This window comes from Haemaphysalis longicornis, unplaced genomic scaffold, assembly GCF_048455015.1.
Source record: "Haemaphysalis longicornis isolate Haplotype H1 unplaced genomic scaffold, Haemaphysalis longicornis Haplotype H1 scaffold_9, whole genome shotgun sequence".
Classification (NCBI taxonomy): domain Eukaryota; kingdom Metazoa; phylum Arthropoda; class Arachnida; order Ixodida; family Ixodidae; genus Haemaphysalis; species Haemaphysalis longicornis.
The window spans coordinates 75,822,283-75,846,220 of NW_027526460.1; the positions used below are offsets into that span (position 1 = coordinate 75,822,283).

Consider the following 23,938-nt stretch of genomic DNA (forward strand, 5'->3'; position numbering starts at 1 on the left):
CGTTGCGGCCAGATAGTCGTGGGATCGAAACTGGGCGCCGCCTAACAATTTCTTTATATAGTGGACTGCGCTGACGTCAGCCCAAACCCTGACGGGGCTGAAGAGACGCGCATGCGCAGTAGAGTGCGGACGGCGGACGACAAGGGAGGGAGGGACACAGCCCCGAGCATGAGATGCTTCGCATCTAATAACTCTTCCCGTGGTCGGAATCGAACCTGGGTTCCGCGCATTATGAAGCCGACGTATATAAAACTGCGCCATTCTGACACGGTCGAAGCAGTCTGGGTTCCGGACTTTTGACTTTGATTCTCGTTGCATAGAACTATAAATAAATGAATAAATTAAAAATAAATAAACTCGAACTTATAAATAAATCGAATTCGAACATCAATCGCAGACGGCCCATATTTAATTACCCGCCGCGGTGGCTCACTGCCTAAGGCGTTTCGCTGCTGAGCACGAAGTCGCGGGTTCGATTCCCGGCCGCGGCGGTCGCTTTTCTGATGGAGGCGAAAAGCAAAAACGCCCGTGCGTTCGAGATTTCGGCGCACGTTAAAGATCTCCAGGTGGTCAAAATTAATCCGGAGCCCTCCACTACGGTGCGCCTCATCGCCTGCGTAGCGTTGCTGCGTAAAACCCTACAATCAATCAATCATCAATCAATCAATCAATCAATCAATATTTAATTTCGCGCAGAGAAAACTTGGCGTTTTGACCATGTTTCCTGTTAGATGAAATAGGGCTTTGATTTTTTTGACAGCGAAGCCGTTCAGAAAATCCTAATGTTTTGTGTGCGCAGTTAAAAATACCAAGAAATTGCCGAGAACGCGCACATGAGCGTGGGCCTCGCGGCGACCGCCCCGCAGTTAACAAAAGATTGCCTAGCGTTCATGTGTCCGTGCCTCGCGACGACCGCCGAGCGTCCCCAGCGCACGTTTGTCAGGACAAGCATATCGCCTTACGGAGATTGGCCAAGATTCGCCAAAAAAAACGAAAAAAGAACTCCAGCGTTCGCCGTAATCGTGGCAACATTTGCCCGGAATGAGAAAAACACGTCATAGCGTATGCTCCTCCAAGGTGATGCACAATGATTATCACATAAAAAAACATGAAAGAAGCTCACACTTGTAGCAACAGTAATGAAGTAAAGGTTGTTGCGGCAGCGAAAAAGAAGCAAATCGGCTGCAATGGTGGACTTAAACCGTCCTGATGGCCGTGAAGGTTGCGTACAGCTTCGCGACCTTCAAGTCTTACGCGTTAGATTGAGCTTCCTTCATTTTTAATTTTTTATGATGTGGTCTACACTTCCGCGAAACAAAACGGAATCAAGTCTCCTGCTCGGCGTTCGCCGGCAAGATGCTTCAAACCCTCTATCACCACAGAGGGCGCTGCGCTTTCTATCGTATCGCGTCGTTTACAAAGTTCGGAGTGGACAAAAAAAAAATAGCGATGCAAAGACATCGGCACGCACCGTTCTTCACGGACATGTCTAATGAAAGTCCTGAAACTAATCTGGAACTTGCTTTTCGGTATACTTCTGGTCATCGATCAAAGCTCTCCCAGTTGGGAGAGCGGGGGAAAAGACAACAACAAAAAATCTTTATCGACCCTGTTTTCGAACCGCCCTCACAATTTGGGGGCTTCGTTGAAGTTTTTCGCAGAAGGCCACCGCCGTTTTGCCCGCCGAGATACGTATAAAAGGTCATCTGCGTGTCATTAACGCCGATGTGGCTTCTATGTGGGCGAGCGCGGTGCGTATAAAATTTTTTTCTCGGCGTGCTTGGCCAGGAGTTCCTCAGGTACGAAGCGCGCAGCACGACAGCCTTCAATTAGGGACACCCAAAATCAATATAGGGCAGCGCCAAGCGAGCGCTGTTATGAGAATTACTGATGCCCGTTCTCCGCATTGACTGTTGGTTTATCCGCTGGAAAACAAAACGCCGGCGAGGAAAGCGCGGTGCAGGTGGCGGGATGTTTGAAAATGAATAAGGGAGGCTGGAAATATCGGCACCAAATGAAAGCGTAGCGTTTGACCTTTCGCAAATTAAGTACGACAGCCTGAAGAAAGGAAATGAGCAGACTATTTGGTTGCCTTGTTCTGTTTGCTTTGCCCGGCTCTTGTGGTTCTCAGTAATAAAAACATGCTCGGATCCCCCTCAGTTATTACTAAAGTCTGAGGCCGTTGATATCGAGTTCAAATAAAAATAGTAAAAAGGGCGCTTTTTTAAGAAAAATAAATGAAGGAAGCTCACACTAACGTGTAATTCTTGAGGTAGCAAATCTCCAACCTTCACAACCGTCACGCAGGTTTAAGTCCACGATTGCAGCCGCTTTGCTTGTTATTCGCTGCCACAACGACCTTTATTCCATCATTGCTGCTATAAGTATGAGCTCCCTTCATTTTTTTTTTTTGGAAGTGATAATCACTGGACATCACTTTGGAGGGGGCGTACGCCATGACGTATCTTTCTTGTTCTGAGCAAGTGTTGCCACGATTACGTAGAACGCTGCAGCCTCTCTCGTTCCGATTGATTGATTGATTGATTGATTGATTGATTGGTCGCAGGCGATGAGGTGCGCCGTAGTGGAGGGCTCCGGATTAATTTAGACTACCTGGGGATCTTTAACGTGCGCCGAAATCTCGTACACACGAGCGGTTTTGCTTTTCGCCGCCATCAGAAAAGCGACCGCCGCGGCCGGGAATCGAACCCACGACCTCGGGCTCAGCAGCGCAACGCCTTAGCCACTGAGCCACCGCGGCGGGTCTCTCGTTCCGAGCAAGAGTCGCCGCGACTACGGCAAAGGCTGGAGGTTTTCTTATTTTTTTTTAAGTTAGCCAAGCATACCCACTTAGGGAGATTGGCCAAAATTGGCCAAAGTCAGGCACGCGCACACCAGCGCTCTGCATTTTCTTCGCTTTTGTAAACTGCCGGGCGGTTGCCGCGAGGCCTGCGCTCACGTGCGCGCGCTCGTCATTTTCTCGGTATTTTTAACTGCGGACAGGAAAAAATTACGATTTGCTAAAAAACTTCACTATTAACAGATGTTTAAAGCGCGGAGCTTCTGCTGTGCTACCTGAGTCAAAGCCAAAGTCCAAAATCTACACTCCCAAAGTCCAAAACTCCAGTTACCAAAGTCCAAATCCAGTCCAACCAAAGAAAACAGATAGAGGTAGGAGAGAGACAGGGAGAAAAAAAGATAGGGGAGGGTAATAAATAAAAAGGGAGAGAGGGAGGAGAGAGAGAAGGGACTTATAGAAATATAATAATGATAAAGGCAGTTACACTGAGAGAGATGAGAGAAAGAAGCAGAAAAGGAGAAAAGGGAAGTTAGAAGAGGGACATAGGGATGGAGTCAGAGATAATGATAGAGAGAAGAGAAAAAGAAATCGAGAGGGAGAAAGCAGAGAAGCGAGAAGAAAAAGAGATAGAGTGAGAGAGGAAAGAGGAAGAGATATTGTTAGAGAGAGATAGAGAGAGGAGGATTAGCCATAGATTGAGATTGAGAGAGAGAGAGAGAGAGAGAGAGAGAGAGAGAGAGAGAGAGAGAGATAGAGAGAGAGAGAGAGAGGACAGATGGACTGGGATAGAATGAGATAGAGTGTCGGAATAGAGCGAGAGATAGATGAGGGGGACCGATGGTGTTTAGTGGCGGAAGGCCCACTGGGGCAAAGAATGCCAAAGACGAAGTTATTTAATGACAGTGATGGAGTGAGAGCTAGAAAGGGGAGTGAGAGCGATAGTGAAAAAGAGAGAGACGGATAGAGGTAGACATACAGAGAGAGCGATAGAGAGAACGAGCCGGAGAGAGAACTTTTGTTGATATGAAGGCCATGTTTGTCAGTTCTGTGTGGGCGAACGGAAGGGGCAAATTTGCGTTAAACAGTCCACCAGCACGTTATCGTCAAGCTGGGCGTACACTAATCTATGCTGGAGAGTAATTACTCATCTCAATGCTTCTCTTTGTTTCCCTTGTTTTCTTTCGTAGCAAATGAACCGCGCCGTGCCAGGATGAGCGAATTAAGCATAACCGCTCCCTCTGTCCGCACTACTTCTCGCCGCGCCAGCGAACGAGATCAGAATGTAGTGCCCGTCCGCGAAGAGAAGACACCCGCTTTGCTTCGCACCCACCAACATGGCGACTTCCAAGTAAACCTCCAGAAGAAGCCCGGAAAGGCCCAAATCGCGGGGTGCGAAAGCCTCCCTCATCGCCGCGCTCAGGAGGCAGTGTTCTTTGGGCGGACCGGCAGCCGTTATTAACGCACCGTCCCCCCGCGTAATCAAGTCATTACGACTCCGCGGACGCTGCGCGGCAGCTCTTTCTTCTCCCAGCATCCTCCCCGTGCTCCTCGTGCTCCGCGCCAGATTCCGCCCATTCTCCACCTTTGTTTCCCTCTTTTTTTCCTTTCGCGGCGCCCTTTGTCCCCGGCCTTGTTTAAGCGCTGTCCCCACTTCCTCCGCCATCGCTCATCATCAGCCGGCCCTGCTGCTTCCACGGCGGGCCTCGCATGGGACACTCCCGAGATTGATCTCTGCCGCATATGAGCTGTGCGCGACACGAGGGGAGACTCGGAATGGCAGCCCCGAGGGAGGAAAGCTGTGCTCGCTAAGAGTAGGCCGACTTTTAGGTAGATTAAAGAACCGGAAAACAGGAAGGAGGAGGGGGGGCGTAGATGGTATGCCTAGGGTATGAACGAGTAAAAAGGGCGCTGCTTTGGCCATTCTGTGTACGCGTGCAACGGGCTTTACCCTTTCTCCTGCTCCTTGCTGAAACATGGGGTTGTAGCCTTTACATCCGTTGGTACTGAGCTTTACCGGAGGTACGCTTAGGTGCTGTATCAAGGCATGTGTTGTCGAAGTGTCCAGAATGTGCCTTTTTATTTCACAAACACTAGTAAATGGAAAACCTGTCTTCCTCGTTCCTAATAATGTGGACTTTACTACGTGAACCACGTACACACACACACACACACACACACACAACTCTCACACATACACACACACACACACATATATATATATATATATATATATATATATATATATATATATAGAAATAAGGGTTGGCAGTCGAGAAAACCTCGGAAAGCAAAGGGGAGGATGTGGTAGATCATTGAAACAGATTAAGAATTTGGAAAGAAAGAAAGAAAGTGAAGAAAAAATGCCCGCCAGGTGGGATCCGAACCCACGACCTCCAGAATACCGGTCTGGTGCGATAATACCGGTCGATAATACCGGTGCGATAATACCGGTGATAATACCAGAATACCGGTCTGGACATGTCGTAGACACTCGAGTCACGACCCGGGGGTTAAAAAGAAGGTCCCCTTCACCCCGATTAGTCCGAATGGCGCTGGCTACCACCCCCAAGCACAGGAAACAAACATACCTAACATAAATACCCCAGAAAGTGAATGGGAAAATCGACCCGCCGGTAGCGTAGTGGTTATCGCACCAGACCGGTATTCTGGAGGTCGTGGGTTCGGATCCCACCTGGCGGGCATTTTTTCTTCACTTTCTTTCTTTCTTTCCAAATTCTTAATCTGTTTCAATGATCTACCACATCCTCCCCTTTGCTTTCCGAGGTTTTCTCGACTGCCAACCCTTATTTCTGTGTTATTTTCAACGAGCCCCTCATTTCCTATTCTGATCCGCTACATGCATAGCGAGGGCCTCTGTTCTGGCAGTCTTGTTGCCAAAGGGAGCTTAAGAGGGTTCAAAGCTGGTCGACCACTCTGGACATGTCGTAGACACTCGAGTCACGACCCGGGGGTTAAAAAGAAGGTCCCCTTCACCCCGATTAGTCCGAATGGCGCTGGCTACCACCCCCAAGCACAGGAAACAAACATACCTAACATAAATACCCCAGAAAGTGAATGGGAAAATCGCCCCGCCGGTAGCGTAGTGGTTATCGCACCAGACCGGTATTCTGGAGGTCGTGGGTTCGGATCCCACCTGGCGGGCATTTTTTCTTCACTTTCTTTCTTTCTTTCCAAATTCTTAATCTGTTTCAATGATCTACCACATCCTCCCCTTTGCTTTCCGAGGTTTTCTCGACTGCCAACCCTTATTTCTGTGTTATTTTCAACGAGCCCCTCATTTCCTATTCTGATTCGCTACATGCATAGCGAGGGCCTCTGTTCTGGCAGTCTTGTTGCCAAAGGGAGCTTAAGAGGGTTCAAAGCTGGTCGACCACTCTGGACATGTCGTAGACACTCGAGTCACGACCCGGGGGTTAAAAAGAAGGTCCCCTTCACCCCGATTAGTCCGAATGGCGCTGGCTACCACCCCCAAGCACAGGAAACAAACATACCTAACATAAATACCCCAGAAAGTGAATGGGAAAATCGCCCCGCCGGTAGCGTAGTGGTTATCGCACCAGACCGGTATTCTGGAGGTCGTGGGTTCGGATCCCACCTGGCGGGCATTTTTTCTTCACTTTCTTTCTTTCTTTCCAAATTCTTAATCTGTTTCAATGATCTACCACATCCTCCCCTTTGCTTTCCGAGGTTTTCTCGACTACCAACCCTTATTTCTGTGTTATTTTCAACGAGCCCCTCATTTCCTATTCTGATCCGCTACATATATATATATATATATATATATATATATATATATATATATATATATATATATATATATATATATATATATATATATATATATATATTGTGAGCATAGGGACGTTATTGCCGGACATTATGCCCAAACGCAACATAACCATCATCGCTTGCATTGTGGACACCAAGGGGTGTGTTTCCCGTTTAGTCATGTCTGTGCACCCATCGTCATTATCATCTGTAAATGATCATCATCACCCCCTCGCTTCGACTGCGGACGAACGTCTGGGCTCGGCGACCGAATAAAGGCCTTCTTGCGAAACGCCGTCTCTCAAGTGGTGGAGGGTGCATTCGATCCTGCCGTATACCTCTCTCGGTGACACCACTGGAGCGTCGATCAGGTCGGCGCTTACTGCTCCCAACGAACCCCATGCAACGCGAGAGCAGCCATTCGGGCAACAACGCTGCGGTTCCGGTCCAGCCAACCATTACGATCACCAGCCGCCAACGCGAGCCTCCCTTTTTCGCTGGCCTCCGGGGCGAAGACGCGGAGGAACGGCTCGACCAGTACGAGCGAGTGAGCGCGTTCAACGGATGGGACGACGCGTTCAAACTGCAGAACGTTTCCTTCTCCCTGAAACAAGTTGCGGAGACGTGGTTCTTCAATCAAGGAGGTTCAATCGATGATTGGGCGAGCTTCAAGGAAGACTTCGGCAAGATCTTCGGGACGTCCTCTGCTAGCTCGGCTGCAGCCAAAAAGAAACTGGATGCCCGAGTGCAACGCCCAGAGGAGACCTACGCATCATTTATTGAAGATGTCATCGCGCTCTGCCGCCGGGCTGACAAGGATATGCCTGAAACGGAGAAGGTGCGGCACATCATAAAGGGAATTGCTTCCTTTGCCTTTAAAGCAATGGCTATACACAATCCCAATAGCATTGCCGACGTGCGAACGATATGTCAGCGGCTCGACCATCTGCAGTCTATCCGTGTTCAACAGGATACCTGCCCTTCTGGCTATGCCGAACTCCGTGTGTTGATTCGCGACATCATTCGTGAAGAGCTGCAACAGCGCGACACGCCCTACCTTCAGAACAACTACGGCCGCGCACCTGGGCTCCGTGACATGGTCAGAGAGGAGCTTGTGTCTATGGCATCGCTTCCCCAGCCATGTCATTCCGCCCCTCTTCACGCACCGTCTTACTCCGAGGCCGCATCACGCTTACCTGCGCCCGTGGAACCGACTGCTTCACCGCCACTGCATGGCCACTTGACCGCTCTTTCGACACCCTCGGCCGCACCGCCTTTACGTTCAACATGGCGAGCACCGCGCCCTACTAGCGACCGGCCGGTATGCTACTACTGTGGCATTCGAGGGCATATTTCCCGCTTTTGCCGACGACGCCCGCTGGGTGAGCGACGCGGCAACGCTCCCTACGAACGGGATAACCGCTTCAGCTACCCCATTCGTCAGCGTATGCCGCCACCCCCTCCGGGCCGCTCGTCGTCCCCTCCTGACGCCCCGGACCTTCCCCGCGGTAGCCGTCTCGCCCGACGTCGCTCTCCCTCGCCCTACCGTTGCTCTCTGTCACCACTACGGTCCGTCGTGCATGCTCCCACCCAGCAATCGGAAAACTAGACACTGCAGTTTTTGGAGGGAAAACTGCATTGTTTGGATCGACCACAATTCCTCCTGAATTTCCGTCTAACATGTTGTCTGTTTCTGTCGAAGGGGTTCAAGTGGAAGCGCTCGTAGATACTGGAGCAAGTATTTCTGTCATTCATGCTGACCTGTGTTCGCGCCTGGGGAAAGTCAAGACTCCGTATATTGGTCCTTGTTTACGTGGCGCCAATGAGCATGACATGTGCGTGTTTTGATTGGAGGAATCCGGCATCATATTCAACGTGCAGTGCTTTCGCCGTGCGCTCATGAACTAAACCTAGGATGGGACTTCCTATCCTCTGCTTTCAGCTGTTATTTCCTGCCGTCACCCGGCCATCAGAATTGCCGACACTGAACGTTTAAGTTGTCAGGACTCACCACAGCCCTTCCTCAAGTTGAATGCTGACCGTGTCTTGGCAGCTGGTAGCGAAGAAATTCTCTCCGTCGTTTCAGAATAAATTACAGAAGGCGATGTGCTGGCCGTCCCGGCTGCTCGATTTCTTCCGAATGGGATTGCCATTGCAACTTGTCTAATTCGATAGGCAAATGGATCAGCAGCACTCGCCGCAGTCAATACTACTAATGAGCCCATTCTACGGCACCGAGGAACCACTAGTGCTCGACAGTAACCCTGATTCTGTCGTTTCTGGTGGCACCCAGGCCTCAAAAGAGTCCTTGTTTGCTTCGCCTCCCGATCTGTCAGCTCTTGCTACCACCGTCAGTTCCGAGCTTACGCCTCATCAAACGAAGCTATTACCCGACGTTCTCGCAAAGCACTACACCTGGTTTGACGTGCATGCGCCCGGCCTCACACAGACCACGGCGGCAGAGCATAGAATCGAAACGGAAGGGCCCACCGTTATTCGCCGCCGACCGTACCGTGTCTCCTCGTCCGAGCGGAAAGTAATAGAGGTAAATGTGGCTGATATGCTCAAGAAAAAAGTTATTCGACCGTCGACGAGTTCGTGGTCTTCGCCCATTGTTCTGGGTTCGAAAAAAGGATGGTTCCGTGAGGTTCTGTGTTGATTACCGGGCTCTAAATAGGATAACTCGTAAAGATGTATATCCTATGCCACGAATAGACGATGCTTTGGATTGCTTGCAAGGCGCAGAATATTTCTCGAGCCTGGACCTTCGTTCCGGGTATTGGCAAATCCCGATGGCCGAAGCGGACAAACAAAAAAGGGCATTTATCACTCCAGATGGCCTTTATGAATTCAATGTAATGCCCTTCGGTCTTTGCAACGCCCCAGCTACTTTTGAACGCATGATGGACACTGTGCTCCGCGGCTTCAAATGGAAAACGTGTTTGTGTTATTTAGACGATGTTGTGATTTTTTCGTCCACGTTTTCCCAACATCTGGAGCGCCTAGATCAAGTATTGTCCTGCCTTTCTGATGCAGGACTTCAATTAAATACCAAGAAATGTCGTTTCGCCAGTAAAAGTATCAAAGTGCTGGGACACGTCGTTGCCAAAGATGGGATTCGTCCGGACCCCGACAAAACAGCCGCTGTTGTCAACTTTCCTCGGCCACTCACTCAAAAAGATCTGAGAAGCTTCTTTGGCCTGGCATCCTATTTCCGCCGTTTTATTCGCAACTTTGCCACCATAGCTTCTCCTCTGCACCAGCTTTTACGGGCTAACGTCCCTTTCAACTGGACGGATGAGTGCCAACAAGCTTTTCAAGCCCTCAAAAACGCTCTTACATCTGACCCTGTCCTGCGTCACTTCGACGAAACGGCACCCACCATACTGCATACCGATGCAAGCGGGTGCGGCATTGGTTCGGTTCTTCTACAATCTGATGCTCAGCTTCGTGAAAGAGTAATCGCGTACGCTAGTCGTTCGCTGACACCCGCTGAGCAAAATTACACTATCACAGAACAGGAATGTCTGGCTGTTGTCTGGTCCATTCAGAAGTTCCGCCCGTACTTGTACGGCCGACATTTCACCATTGTCACCGATCATCACGCCCTCTGTTGGCTATCAACGCTAAAAAATTTGTCTGGTCGCCTAGGACGGTGGGTCTTGCGTCTGCAGCAGTACGATTTTACGATTACGTACAGGTCCGGCAGAAAGCATTTGGATGCTGATGCCCTTTCGCGTTGTCCCTTATCCTCGTCAACGCCCCCTGCCCCTTGGAATCCCGGCACACAAGCTTGCCATTAGCCCCTCTCAGCTATGCTTCAGATCTCCAATCCTCGGAACTGCCAACGTTGCAGCGGGAAGATACCTACTGCCGCACTTTGATTGACCGACTCAATGGATCTGCTGAGCCGCCCAACAGCCGGTTGCGACGCCAACTTCGCTTATTTAAACTTATTGACGGCGTGCTATACCATGCAAATCATCATCCTGCCGGTTATGACTTGGTGCCTGTCATTCCTCGTCGACTCCGTCTTCCCATACTTCAAGCACTTCATAATGACGCCACCGCTGGTCATCTTGACTTTGAAAAAACTTGCGATCGTATCCGCAGTCGCTTTTTCTGGCCAGGTCTGTCCTCTAGCGTCGCCAAGTATGTGGCCTCCTGCCCTTCTTGTCAGCACTGAAAACGATCTACGTCACCCCCGGCCGGTATGCTTCAACCACCTCCGTGCCCTTCTGCTCCATTTGAAGCAGTCGGGATTGATTTGTACGGGCCTTTACCGTCAACACCAGATGGCTGCCGTTGGATTATAACCGCCGTAGATTATTTGACTAGATATGCGGAAACCGCTGCGCTCCGATCTGGTTGTGCCGAAGAAGTTGCTGACTTCGTGTTGCGCAATATCATCCTGCGGCATGGAGCGCCTCGCGTTCTGTTGAGCGACCGTGGCAGAACATTTCTTTCGCACATACTCGCTGAAGTTCTTCGAGCCGCCAATACTGTCCACAAAGCCTGTTCCAGCTACCATCCACAAACAAATGGCATCACCGAACGTTTCCATCGCACTCTGTCCGATATGATCTCCATGTACATCAACCACGACCACAGCAATTGAAACGTAATTCTACCATTCGTCACTTTCGCATATAACTCCGCAGTCCAGCGCACCACCGGCTACTCGCCCTTCTTTCTGGTTTTTGGCCGTCAGCCCTCTTTTGCCATAGACACATTTTTTTTTCTCTGCTCCTGTTCCTGTTACTTCGCCGTTTCACGAACAGTTCGCTTTGTATATAGCGCACTGCCGACTCATGGCCAGAGACCGCACGGAATCTCGTCAGCAAGAACGGAAGGCGCGCTATGATGCGACCCATCGCTCCGTCCAATTCTCGGAAGGAGACGAGGTGCTCCCGTGGACGCCTGTACGCACGCCTGGACTTTGTGAAAAGTTCCTACACCGTTACATTGGTCCTTACGTTGTCGTCCGACAGACTTCTCCAGTTAACTATTGTGTGACCCCAGTGGACACTTCAACCGATCGCAGGCGTAGTGGAACAGAGATAGTTCACGTATCCCGCTTAAAACCCTTTCAACATCGACAGCCGTAATCATTCCCGGCCAGGAGGCTGCCTTCAACTGAGGGGGAAACATGTGATCATAGGGACGTTATTGCCGGACATTATGCCCAAACGCAACATAACCGTCATCGCTTGCATTGTGGACACCAAGGGGTGTGTTTCCCGTTTAGTCATGTCTGTGCACCCATCGCCATTATCATCTGTAAATGATCATCATCATTCCCTCGCTTCGACTGCGGACGAACGTCTGGGCTCGGCGACCGAATAAAGGCCTTCCTGCGAAACGCTATCTCTCAATATATATATATATATATATATATATATATATATATAGTGGCGCTGGCTACCACCCCCAAGGACAGGAAACAAAAATACCTTAACATAAATACCCGAGAAAGTGCTGGGGAAACAGCCCCGCCGGTAGCGTAGTGGTTATCGCACCAGACCGGTATTCTGGAGGTCGTGGGTTCGGATCCCACCCGGCGGGCATTTTTTCACCACTTTCTTTTCGACTCAAAAAATTCTTCATCTCTTTCTATGACCTACCACAACCTCCCCTTTACTTTCCGAGGTTTTCTTGACTGCCAACCCTTATTTTCAGTCTTATTTCACGGAGCCCCTCATTTCCCATTTTCTGATTCGCTATATATATATATATATATATATATGCGGAGGTTGTGGGTTCGATTCCGGCTTCCGAAAAAAAACGGCGCATTTTTTCTCGACTTAAATTTTCTATTATTTATTCCTGCATAAAAAAGCAATCATACCTCATTTGGCACTATAAAACACTGTTAAAAAAAACGCCAAACAGCACTGGTAATAAGGACTGCAACTTTGGTATATATATATATATATATATATATATATATATATATATACTTTCTTTCTTTCCAAATTCTTAATCTGTTTCAATGATCTACCACATCCCCCCCTTGCTTTCCGAGGTTTTCTCGACTGCCAACCCTTATTTCTGTGTTATTTTCAACGAGCCCCTCATTTCCTATTCTGATTCGCTATATGTATATATATATATATATATATATATATATATATATATATATATATATATATATATATATATATATATATAGATATATATATATATATATATCAAGGTTGCAGTCGTCATTGCCAGTGCTATTCGGCTGTTTCCGAGATATTTAATAGTGCCGAATGACGTGTGTTTGTCATGTTTCTTTAATACAGTGCTAAATAGGCGAAAATATAAGTCGAGAAAAAATCCGCCGTTTTTCCGGGAGCGGGAGTCGAACCCACATCTCCGCATAACGCGTGCATATATATACATATATATTGGTTGGTTACTCGGAGGCCCGTAAAACGTGTGGCTAAACTAATTTGTAACCATCCTATGGAAGGCTTTCGTAGACAAAACAGCACACTTTGAGAAAACACTGAGCAGCGTGAGATTTGTTTCCGCATTCTCAAAGCATTTCCATGAATCGATGCGTACACAGAGTTAAGGGGACGCAAATAGCGTGACGTAGCGTCCTTTACCATTGCGAAATGGTTTCTTGTTGCCGGAAGGAACGAGTCGTCTTTAGCTTGCGCTTTAATGACGGAGCAACGTCCGCCACTCCTCTGAGCGTGCGTGGAATTGCCTCGTAGAAAACGAAAGGACGCGAAAGAATGGTAACAAAAACGCAATATGTGTTGAGGCAGAGCTCTTTGGTGAAACGTACGGTGAAATCTGTGCCCCATAAAGCCGTCTTTTAGTGCCAGTGAACTCATTGTTCCTTGCGAAAATCGGCGCAACTTTACGAGCTCCTCTCGTGAGCGAAGTACGTGCCCTTCTCACGGGTACAAAAGAGCTTCTGTTCAATGGCGCGGAATCAAATCACTAGGCCAAGTACGATCAAATGAAGTTAGTGGCGAAGACACGGGAAAATAAATGCTCGGCCGCTATATAAAACTGCTAAAGCTCTTATTTTTCTAAATAAAGAAGTCGTACTGCTCTCGAAGTGTATCGCGCTGGCAGTGCGCCGGAAATTTTTTAAAAAGGCTAATTTTATGAACACATTGCTGGCATTACCGCGCAGAAAATAGATTGATATGGATGGAAACCTGCTTCTGTAGCGTACAGCCATCATGGCGGCCAGAGTTCATTGCGTTAGTTTAACTTGTTGCGATGGTAATGGCATGTCATTGTATTCAGTTTACAAGGAGGTTTCTGCACTTTTCAAAAAAATTTATGATACGGTAAACGGAGTTAATTAATACCTGTCAGTGCATGCGCAACGATAGTCTACAGGCGTGAAAAGGCTTCTTTGTCTCCCTTCCCTCCCTTCAATCAATCAATCAATCAATCAATCAATCAATCAATCAATCAATCAATCAATCAATCAATCAATCAATCAATCAATCAATCAGTCAATCAATCAATGAATCAAACTTTATTTCAGGAATGTATAAATTTACATGAATAAAATGTTACAGTACAGAGGAGGTCCCTGAGTTAGAAAACTGTCGGGGGGACCTCCGTTAGAGAATAAGTCTAGTGCAATAAAAACGCATCAAGCAGTGAAAACACTTTAATTAAACAAAGAACAGGTAAAATTTCATAACAACAAGGCAAGAAAATTTCCGTGTAACAGCACGTGGTATGGTAAGTAGAAAAGATACTAACATGGTATAAATTAGAAGAATTGCACGATAGTAGAGTTTAGCAAACAACACGTTTTGTGTTTTGTTGCTAAACAACAAAACAACGTTTTGTTGTTTAGCAAACAACACTTCACCCTCTTATTTCGCCCCTCCGAGCGAACACCAAAATGAAGACAATATCTGCGAAAATTTCTGCTCGCGGCGCAAGTTAACGATGATTAAGTCACTTCTTATGCTCTCGTGTAATACGCTGAAGCTGCGGACTCGTAAAGTATGTCACGTAATTATTACGATGCGCAAAGGTAGCCGGCCGGGAATTCATTGTACGGAATCGGCTGTAATTTTCCGGTTGCTAACAAACGTGCTGCGGCGGCTGGACGCGTGTACGTCGGTTCTATCCAGGCCACGGCGACTGTTTTTCTAATGGCGGCGAAAAACCAGAGCGCCTGCCTGTTGAGGTTTAGATGCCAGTCAATGATCCCTACGCCGTTTGAATTAATCCGTAGCTCTCCGCTAGGACAGCTCTCAAAGGTCAAGTGCAGCTTCAACGTGTAAAGCTCTCCTTTTTATTTGATTTTTAATTTCTTCGGTGGCAGTGCACGCCCAGGTCAACATTTAGAGAGTTTTACTTTTAAAGACGATAGTCTTTCTTGGGCTACTTAAACCCAGAAATTTTGGTCTGTCTGTATGTCTGTCTGTCTGTCCGTCTGTCTGTCTGCGACTCGATTCAGCCAACCGGCCAAACCAAACTATGCCTGCTCAATAGTCTTATATAGTCACAGCTAATCCTACCCGTCTATGTCCGGTGTAATGTTCATACTTGTCAACATTGTTGAAGAAGAACAAGACATTACGCAAATATGAGACAACCAATCAATACAGAAGTGATATTTGCAGTGTTCCTTTATAAAAAAATCAAACGTGCTTGACTTTTGCGAAATTAAATACTTCATCAACTGCATAAAAAAAATTCACTCCGCCGTCGCCTGCTGTCGCCCGCGCCACTATAGCTTCTGGCGCCATTTTAAGAAATCAATCGGCAACAGTTACGCAAGGTTCCACTACATAGGTTTCACGTTCTGCTTGCAACGCACGTGGAGTAGGGAAGCGCGGTTCTATAAACGCTGAAGTAGGGCGCCTCGATTAACGCGCGTCTTCGGCGTACGGCAGCGTTCGCATCGAGACACCCGGTTTGGAGCAGTGAAACGCGGGAAATTTAAAATGATTTAAGCAAACCTTTGGCGTCTTTACCTTGGGAGGAGCGCCACGCAAGAGAAACAACATGAGAGGTGAGCGGGAAAGCGAAGGGAGGCATTTACTTCGCAAAAGCCGATAAAGACTATCGTCTTTTGACGACATTTGCAACGAAAGTAGCAGATACGCGGCCAATTTTTATTTAAGAAATATTTGCCCACAAAGCAATAAGGGCGTGCTGTATTTTTTGTTTCAGTGCTACATGTGATGGCGCATCGTCAACCTGATTTAAATATCCACCTGGAACGCCCTTTTGTGTCACCGATGTGACTCTTCATCATCACTAAAGTGTGTTTTGTTAACTCTAAGAAATCTACCCGTGTGTGGTAGTCGTAGGGAGCAACCCGCCGTCATGTTAATTAACAAGCGAACGCTTTAAATGTCACGGGCAAGCCTCTCTCTCGAACCATATTTTCTTATCATTTCGCCTCTCTTCCACAGCCGGACCTTTCGGCCTCCTGTTTAGAATAAGATCGCCCATTTCATTGTTTTATCGCTTGTGCTATTGTTTTCATTGCACGGAACAAAAAGGACATAGTCTTTCTCCCGAAGAAATGTTTGTACTGATGACGCATTCCTCTTCTTAAGGTCGTTTCTCGCTGCGTGTACCGCCTCGGCGGGGAGGTAAAGTGCGCCGAAGTGAATACCCTTTCAAGTGTTCCTCACCCAAGTGGACCCACCGTTTTTAAACAGAGACTTAAAAGCAAGTGTGACTGCTGCAGTGTCCCCATGGTGGTTCCACTTACTTTACACCGAGAAAATGATTAAAGTTGAAATCGCGAATATCCACTACTTCGCCCACACCCCGGCGAAACGGGGGTGGTTATTACACAGCCCTCCACTTCATCTGTCACTCGTCTAAGCGGTGCAGAAGGTCGTAAAATACCACCGCCGTCGCTTCTGCTACCGAAAGCCACATTAAAGTGCACTCAGCGTTCCGTAATAAGCCCGCCCTAAAGCACTTTTTTTTAAATATTCGTTCATTAAGTGTTGACAGAGGCTTTTACGATTTCGTTGTATAATAAGTTTTGGTCACTTGATAAACTTCATAACTTCGTCCCACTCAAAAAGCTGCGCAATCCGCCGAAGTACTTTGTCTGCACTTGACGTTAACAAGCTTAATCTCCCTGGAAAGCCGTGCCCGGACGCTGAAAATTTCGGGGTTTCGATTAGTACGCGTTACGAGACAACGAATTTTCGCAAAAAGGTTTGTGCTTTAAATGTGGGAACGTCGCTCACCCATTACTTAATTCAACTGGCCAAAAAGTGCCGTCATTTACAGATTACCTTGGCTGTATATCCTGACATAAAAATTCCCACTGGCTGCAAAAGTGTTGCAAGGTGGTCGAGTTGGGACGACATCCTTGAATGGAATCAGCGCGAAGGAACTTGGAAGGAGCCGAGAAGCACACGCTGCCTGACACTCGATACCTTTCTACAAGTTCCATCAGCATTTGCTTAGCGCTTGTCCAATGTACTCCAGTTTGAGAAAGAACCTTCAGGCAGCATTACTACGCTTGGACACTCGCCCCCTGTTCGAACAAAACATTTTAGGCACGTGGGCTGACAACAAGAAACAAAGCCTAGTCGTTAAAGCCCTGCTTATATTTCTCAGTGACTCCTCTCTGGATTCTAGGCTCTAGGTTGCGAAACAGTGTAACAGACTGCAAAATAACGTCTCACTTTTGTATGGACGATAATAATGTGCTAAAAAATTGACTGTAATCATCTGATTCAGCGACCCGTTGTATGGGAGACGTTTATTGGTTTTACTGTTTGTACATAGTTCATTCTGCGATTTCGTTGTCATTTATCGTACTCTCTCTCTCTCTCTCTCTCTCTCTCTCTCTCTCTCTCTCTCTCTCTCTCTCTCTCTCCTCTCTCTCTCTCTCTCTCTCTCTCTCTCTCTCTCTCTCTCTCTCTCTCTCTCTCTCTCTCTCTCTCTCTATCAGCAGCGAACGAGGGTATGGTGTGGGCCGGCGTAACGTCCTCCTTGTTGGTGAATGGGGGCATACGATGGCCTGGCTTTAGCCCTAATATCATGTTTTGAAGTATTACGCCGTCGATCGGGGTCCGAAGGCTCAAAGTTAAGCTCATTTTACCTTGTGGCTGAATATAGGCCCAACAACGTGCCTACTCGGGCGCACCGCCAGTGACGATGACAGCAGAGTATCATGAACAATGCACCACTTCCAAAATTGGAAACGACGTCAGCATACCCGCCCACATACTTGTGTTTTCACGACTCAACGACAAGTGCTCCTCACGCACTTTGTATCACAAGAGGGAGCTTAGGTGCCCCTCTTACCTTTGGTCACTCGTCCAGTCTGACTGAGTTTCCTCAGTTTGGTTAGTCTCTTGTTTAGCGCCTGGATTGTTGCGTCTACCTCCTCCACTGCCCCTAATCTCTATTGTGCATGGGAATTCTCCCGTTTCGTGCCCTTTGCAGAGCCTTTGTGTGGGAACCGCACACTCGGATCGCAGCCGCGCAAATAACAAAGTTCCGAGTATTTCCTCTTTTCTCGCTAGACTCATCGAAACAAACGAACTGAGCCAACTGGTCTCGTTGAGCTTGGCAAACGAACTCCGGGCTCGAGCGGATTTGTCCAGGACTCAAAGCACCGTCCGAATCGAAAAGGGCAGAGGGAGTCCGAAATCGCTGCGTTGTTCGGTCGGGACTGGGAAAGGAATTTGTCGAATTGCGGTCATTACATTCACCCGCAGTTTAAAGCATTCAGAGCGCGCTCACGTAAAGCGGTTTAGTCGAGTGGTCGTTAGAGGACAGCGGCAGATTATTCGACCGGTGCACAGTTGGGGAAAATGGGGTAGATAAAAATGACACTTAAAGCTTTCCGCTATTTTCCCTATATAGTGCTACTGTCTGGCCCGCATCCCACGACACCTTCCTCTCGATATGAGCAATGGCTAATCGGGTCGTAATTGCAATTATTCATCAATGGTCCGGCTTGACTTGTTGTTACTGTTGATACAACACTACCAAAATTTAAAGAGCTTGCCACAAAGTGACATTGTCTCGCATACGCTATTGCGGCTGGCGCCGTGAATTATGCACAACGCACAATTATCAGTACCCCAACTCATCTTCAGGGCTCTGAATCTGCTTACGTACATTGAAGGCGAAAGCCTGGTGATAGTTGTCAAAGTCGTCTTCACTGCTCCCTTGTATTTGCGCCTCTCTCTCTTCGCTTTCGTTCCTGCGCAATTTGGCGCGAATCACTTGGACTGATACATCGTGATTGCGTTTCTTCATTTTTGTTTTTTGTTCTAATGAAAATCAATTCTACACGCAGACTGACAACACACGCCACAGCTTCACCTGAATCAGAGGTGTGTTCGGCTGCGGTGCACCTGTTCGACTCATGCGCCGTCAAGTTCGCCTGCCACGCGACATGCACTATAACTACAGTTCAACCCCGCTCTTATGTTCCTCAGCTCTGCGTTTTCCCCGGCTGCTACGTTGTTGTTGTTTTAAGTGCGAATGCACTTTATAAGCGACCCCGAACCTTCCGCCGTCCGCATAGCAACAGCTGCGGGTGCGCGCGCTTTTCGTCTTCCTTAGCAACGGGGGGAGATGGGCGCGCGCTGCCTGGCCGCTGACGTGGCACATACCCACGTGGGAGATTGGCCAGGAATAAGTGCGAATGCACTTCTTAAGCGAGCCTGAATCGTCGCGCTCGCATAGCGCCTCCTCTCCCCCCTCGCCTACTCTCCTAAAGCCCCTTTACTACTCTCCAGCTCGCAACACCCTCTCTCGGCGCGCCAGCCAGGCCACTACACTATATAAAAAAAAAACAGCATCCGGCGCCAGGTTTCGATCTGCGGACTTTGCGGCTGCAGCGCGACGCTCTACCGACTAAGCCACGGACGCGACGTTGTTATCAGTGTTAGTAACGCGCCTTATATCTTTAACGCATTCAAACTACGTCGTCAGCGGCGTGCGTTGGCGACTCAGCGGCGTTATAGCGGCTTGATAACTGCGTGGTGTACACGTGATACTACAAACCCGCTAGTTCTGCATTCTATGACGTGACTGCGCCTCCTCTCCCTTCACTCCGGTCGGCGCTTCGCAGCTGCGGTGCGCTGCGGTGCGGTGCGCTCCTCCTCTCGAACATACACGTTAATTCACCAAGATTTCCGCAGAGGGACAAACGAGGCGTGTTAAGCCGAACGTGATCACGAGGGGGTGTTAATGTAACTAACGGGCAAAATGCCACCAAACTTCAACAAACTCCCCCTCATAGCATCACCCCGTGCTTCGCACTTCCTCATACTCCCCTTCGGGGAAATGCGGGGGAATTTTTTTTCTAGTCCCGGCGCAGCTCACATAGAGCCCCATGTACATTTTTAAACTCGTCACTATTACGTCGTAGCTCAGAGTACGTTCCCGGATCATTCGTCGCAATCTGACACTCCGAACACGGCCGAGCAACATGTGCGGACTACCATTTTGACGTTTGACGAGCCTTGGCGACGCTTGGATACGGAACTGACTGCATGAAGCCTCATGCGGGTGCGATTCGTCACCACTAGATGGCCCTATGTTGCTCTATGCTATCACCATCATCACTGCGCTTACAATAGAAGTTTCACTTCAGGATGCCGCAAGTGCGTGTTTGCCATAAAAGGCATCATCGCAGGAATAGCGCGCGCTCTCGTCGTCATCGTGCGCTTCAAGCTTTGAGAACACCGTTGAACTTGCAACCGCGAACTTGTCGTGCCTTGATGGCGTCGCGAAAACGGGAGGCGCTTTACCTTCAGGAAAAGCTTGACGTACTAAACGCAGTAGACATAGACGAGCAGCCAGCGCGGAAGAGAGTCGACATCGCTAGTAACCTTGCAGTACGGCGCGTGGTGTTTTCTAATGATCGCAAAAAGCGGCAATCATACATTATCGAGTGTTTTATGGTTCGAAAGCCAAAGAGACAGAAATCCATGGTTTCAAGTAAAAGCTACACTGTTTTCGTTCATTTTCGAAGGCTTCCTCACTGCTGCGTTTGCCTGGTTGTTACGTTTTGTTTTCCCGGTCCGGTGAAAAACGTATGAACCGGGTTCCGCTGTATAACGCGGGTTGAAATCCCGCACGAACTAAACTGTGTTTCTATGTACTCTTTACAACGGCTGCCATATTCTGTGCCGAACAACTGCAACAACTGTATCAAGAACAACATCGGTTTATCGCAGAATGTGGCACCTGGGGCTTTCGCATGAAAATGTGGCACGGGGCCCACGCACAACCCACGTTATTATCAGCGACAGCAAAGAATCACGTTGTTCCGAACGCCCAAACCTTCGCTGAACATTATGTTGATCAGTTATTGATGTGCCCCATTCGCTGTTCTTGTTCCTTTATGCTGAACTTGACGAAGTTAAATAAACAGCAGCTCGAAAGAGAGATGCCTCGGGTTCTTGACGCGTGTTCCGGGAGAAAGCAACGGCAAAACTAGAAAGGCGGACATCCCATTAAGCGGGCCCATTCTGCTTTAATCTTGGATGCGATGCACTTAGCTGATGAGTTCCTTTATTGGAAGGCCGTGACAATGCGTGCCGCATTCTTTCCCATGCAGCAGCTCTTCCGCTTAAGTATTCACGATTATTCTTTGATTCGTTTCGCCGGACGTTCGAGGTAATCGAGGTTTATTCCTGTACGCACCATACTTTGGATATGAATAGAGAAATAGGCTTTCCGCGCACTCATATGTAGTCGGCGAGAAAATTACCCAGACAGTCGAGGGCCTTTAAGAGAGCCCTTTTTTCAGCAAAAAAAAAAAAAAACATTCTAAGCATTTTTTACCGTTATTGTCGCGCAAACATACAGTGAACTAAGGGTAAGAAAGAAAAGCGAGATATTGCGAAGAAAAGCTTTTAACACCTGATTTTCATCTTAAAGAGCATTACAAACATCTCAATTGGTACGGGATCGTTACTCAGGAATACTTTTTATCTGGAGGCCCCTCAAGCGTAATTAATGCGTTGACCAAACTTTGATGTCAAGGGAAAACCATTTTTGGGTCGCTGCTAATCGTCAAAGCAACGTGAGTCGTGTCCAGGTTCTATCCAAGCAGTGATTTTGTTTCGTTGACCAATTTGTTTTGTCCTGTGGGATTATTTATGGATGAGGCGCCCACTAACTGCCCTAGGCTTAAGACTCGTGTGTTGTGTATACACAAAAAGGAAATTACGTAACAATAGCACGTTGGGGGAGATGAAAATAATCTGGGAAAATATGGGAAGCAATCAGATAGCGCATTTTCCTGGCTTCCTTTCGATATGAAAAAAAAAAAATTACCGCGAAAAAATTCGCCACCTTTCTAGGCCCGATTGTCTGTTTTAGGCCGACAACGTGCGCACAGTTGGACTCTGAAACTTCTCGCTCCATGTCGGACATACATTAATCCTTACGAAACTAGTATTTGGGTCTTCAATTTTTTTAATGTCTAGCTCCTCTTTTTAACAGTTTCGTACTATCCAAATTTCACGTCGCGTGTGGCTGAATGAAATATTTCTTGAGTTTCTCTCTCTCTCTCTCTCTCTCTCTCTCTCTCTCTCTCTCTCTCTCTCTCTCTCTCTCTCTCTCTCTCTCTCTCTCTCTCTCTCTCTCTCTCCTTTCGGTTCTGAATTTTCTTTCGGTCTCTTTCTTTTCTGCTGCTATCCAGCCCCTTTGATTGTCAGCTCCCCGGTCGCTCTTATCAAATTTATCACGTCCTTACGCCCGGTGTTGCGCCGAACAAATAACGCAGCGCAGACAGCATTAGCTGGCTGGCCGAACCGGTAACCCCCCGGAGGAGGATTTACGGCTCGAGCGGCCGACTGGAACCAGGTAATAATCGCTGCGCCGCCCGGAGTGCGTGCTCCGGAAGTGACGTTATTTATGACGGCGGCGCGAGGGCTTAGCCGCCGGACATTTCTCAGGGCCTCCCACGCTGGAGTGGGACGTTGCTGACCCGAGCTGCTTTGCTGGTCCCCACTCCGTTTGGAGACCTTCCGGTAGGGCGCCCCCAACTTATACCGCAGCAAGAAAAGCGGTCGGCCAGGACCGGCGTAACGCCGCGATGGGTGTGGCTTTACCTTCAGGTATACCGTATTTACTCGCATAATGCGCGCGCTTTTTTTTTTTTTTTTCGTAAAAGAGAAGCAAAGTTGGGGGTGCGTTTATTATGCGGGGTAATGTTCCGGAAACTTTTCAGGAGTGACGAAAGAAGGCCGCCATGAAACAAAATAATGCATTAGATAACCTACCTTTCGCGGTAAATATACGCGTACGCAATTGGCAAACACACAGCGTCTTTATTGAGCTATACTCGTCTTCCTTTGTCAAGGCTTCCCTTCGTAAATTCCGAAATATCTACCGTCAACACGGTTCTCATGCTCAACTGCGAACTCCACAACCTTTAACCTTAACTGTCCGTGTAACGGACATTTTGGCCCATCTCCGAGTGAAAAGTGGAAGACGAGCAAGTAACAAACCTATCACGAAAAAAAGTGCGGCTGACACGCTCAGCGGGCTGAGCCGACTGAGCGTCGTTGTCATTGGCTGTCCCACGACGCCGCGCCGGAGTGTTTGTTCGTTTTTTCTGCGAGAGATGGCTCTAGGCTGTGTGCGCGATTATCCTCATCGGGAGCGAGTAAAGTGGGAAAGCTACAGTACGGACATTCGTGGACCTGCACGGTTGGGAAGTTTGGGGTGCGTTTATTACGCGGGGATAACAAGAAACCTAATTTTTACGACTAAAGTTTGGGGTGCGTTCATTATGCGAGTGTGTTAATTACGCGAGTAAACATGGTAGCTCGGCTCACAGAAGAAGCATTCGTTTTGCTGGAGAAGGAGGAATAAACATGTATTGAACTGCATGCGTTCCTTTGTGGCTTTCTTTTAAAGAATGACCGCCTCTGCTTTGTATTCGGTGCGTGGTGATGTTAAACACACCAATTGGCTTGGCTGGGCGGGGATAGCCGGCGCAGTCGTCTGCGGGGAACTGCATTTGTCGCTTCGCTAAGGCTTGTGCGATCAATTTGTCGCAAAACGCTTAATTGTGACGCAGAATCTTTGAGCGTTAAAGGCGCCATGACGACACAACACTTCGTTCGATTTGAATGAACTAGCATTTAATAACCAACAAATAAAATGTTTCAGATGAAATATTGGCCGCGTTTCTAATACTAATTCTTTTTATTCGTAGTCAGGGTGAGTGAAGACAGGCGTACAGGGCAACCAATGAAGTATCGTAAATTCAGTTGATCGTATGCGTTTGTAGAGCCTTCTCACCGCGTTTCATGTTTAGGGCCAACCGCAGGACGTGGATGTCAAAAATTTGCCCTTTCACTGCCTAGTCGGACGAATTGTAATTTAAGGAGAAAGTCTTACACGTGTCAT

At 48.1% G+C, this 23,938-nt stretch overlaps 1 protein-coding gene and 1 non-coding gene across 6 annotated transcripts in view; both read left to right on the forward strand.

The window, feature by feature from the left end:
• LOC144153039 (uncharacterized) overlaps positions 1 to 23,938 on the forward strand; it is a 381,412-nt gene that overhangs the window by 268,947 nt on the left and 88,527 nt on the right. The gene's annotated exons all lie outside the window — the stretch shown is intronic.
• Positions 12,082 to 12,154, forward strand: Trnat-ggu (transfer RNA threonine (anticodon GGU)). The gene has a single exon. It is a non-coding gene; the product is annotated as a tRNA-Thr (tRNA).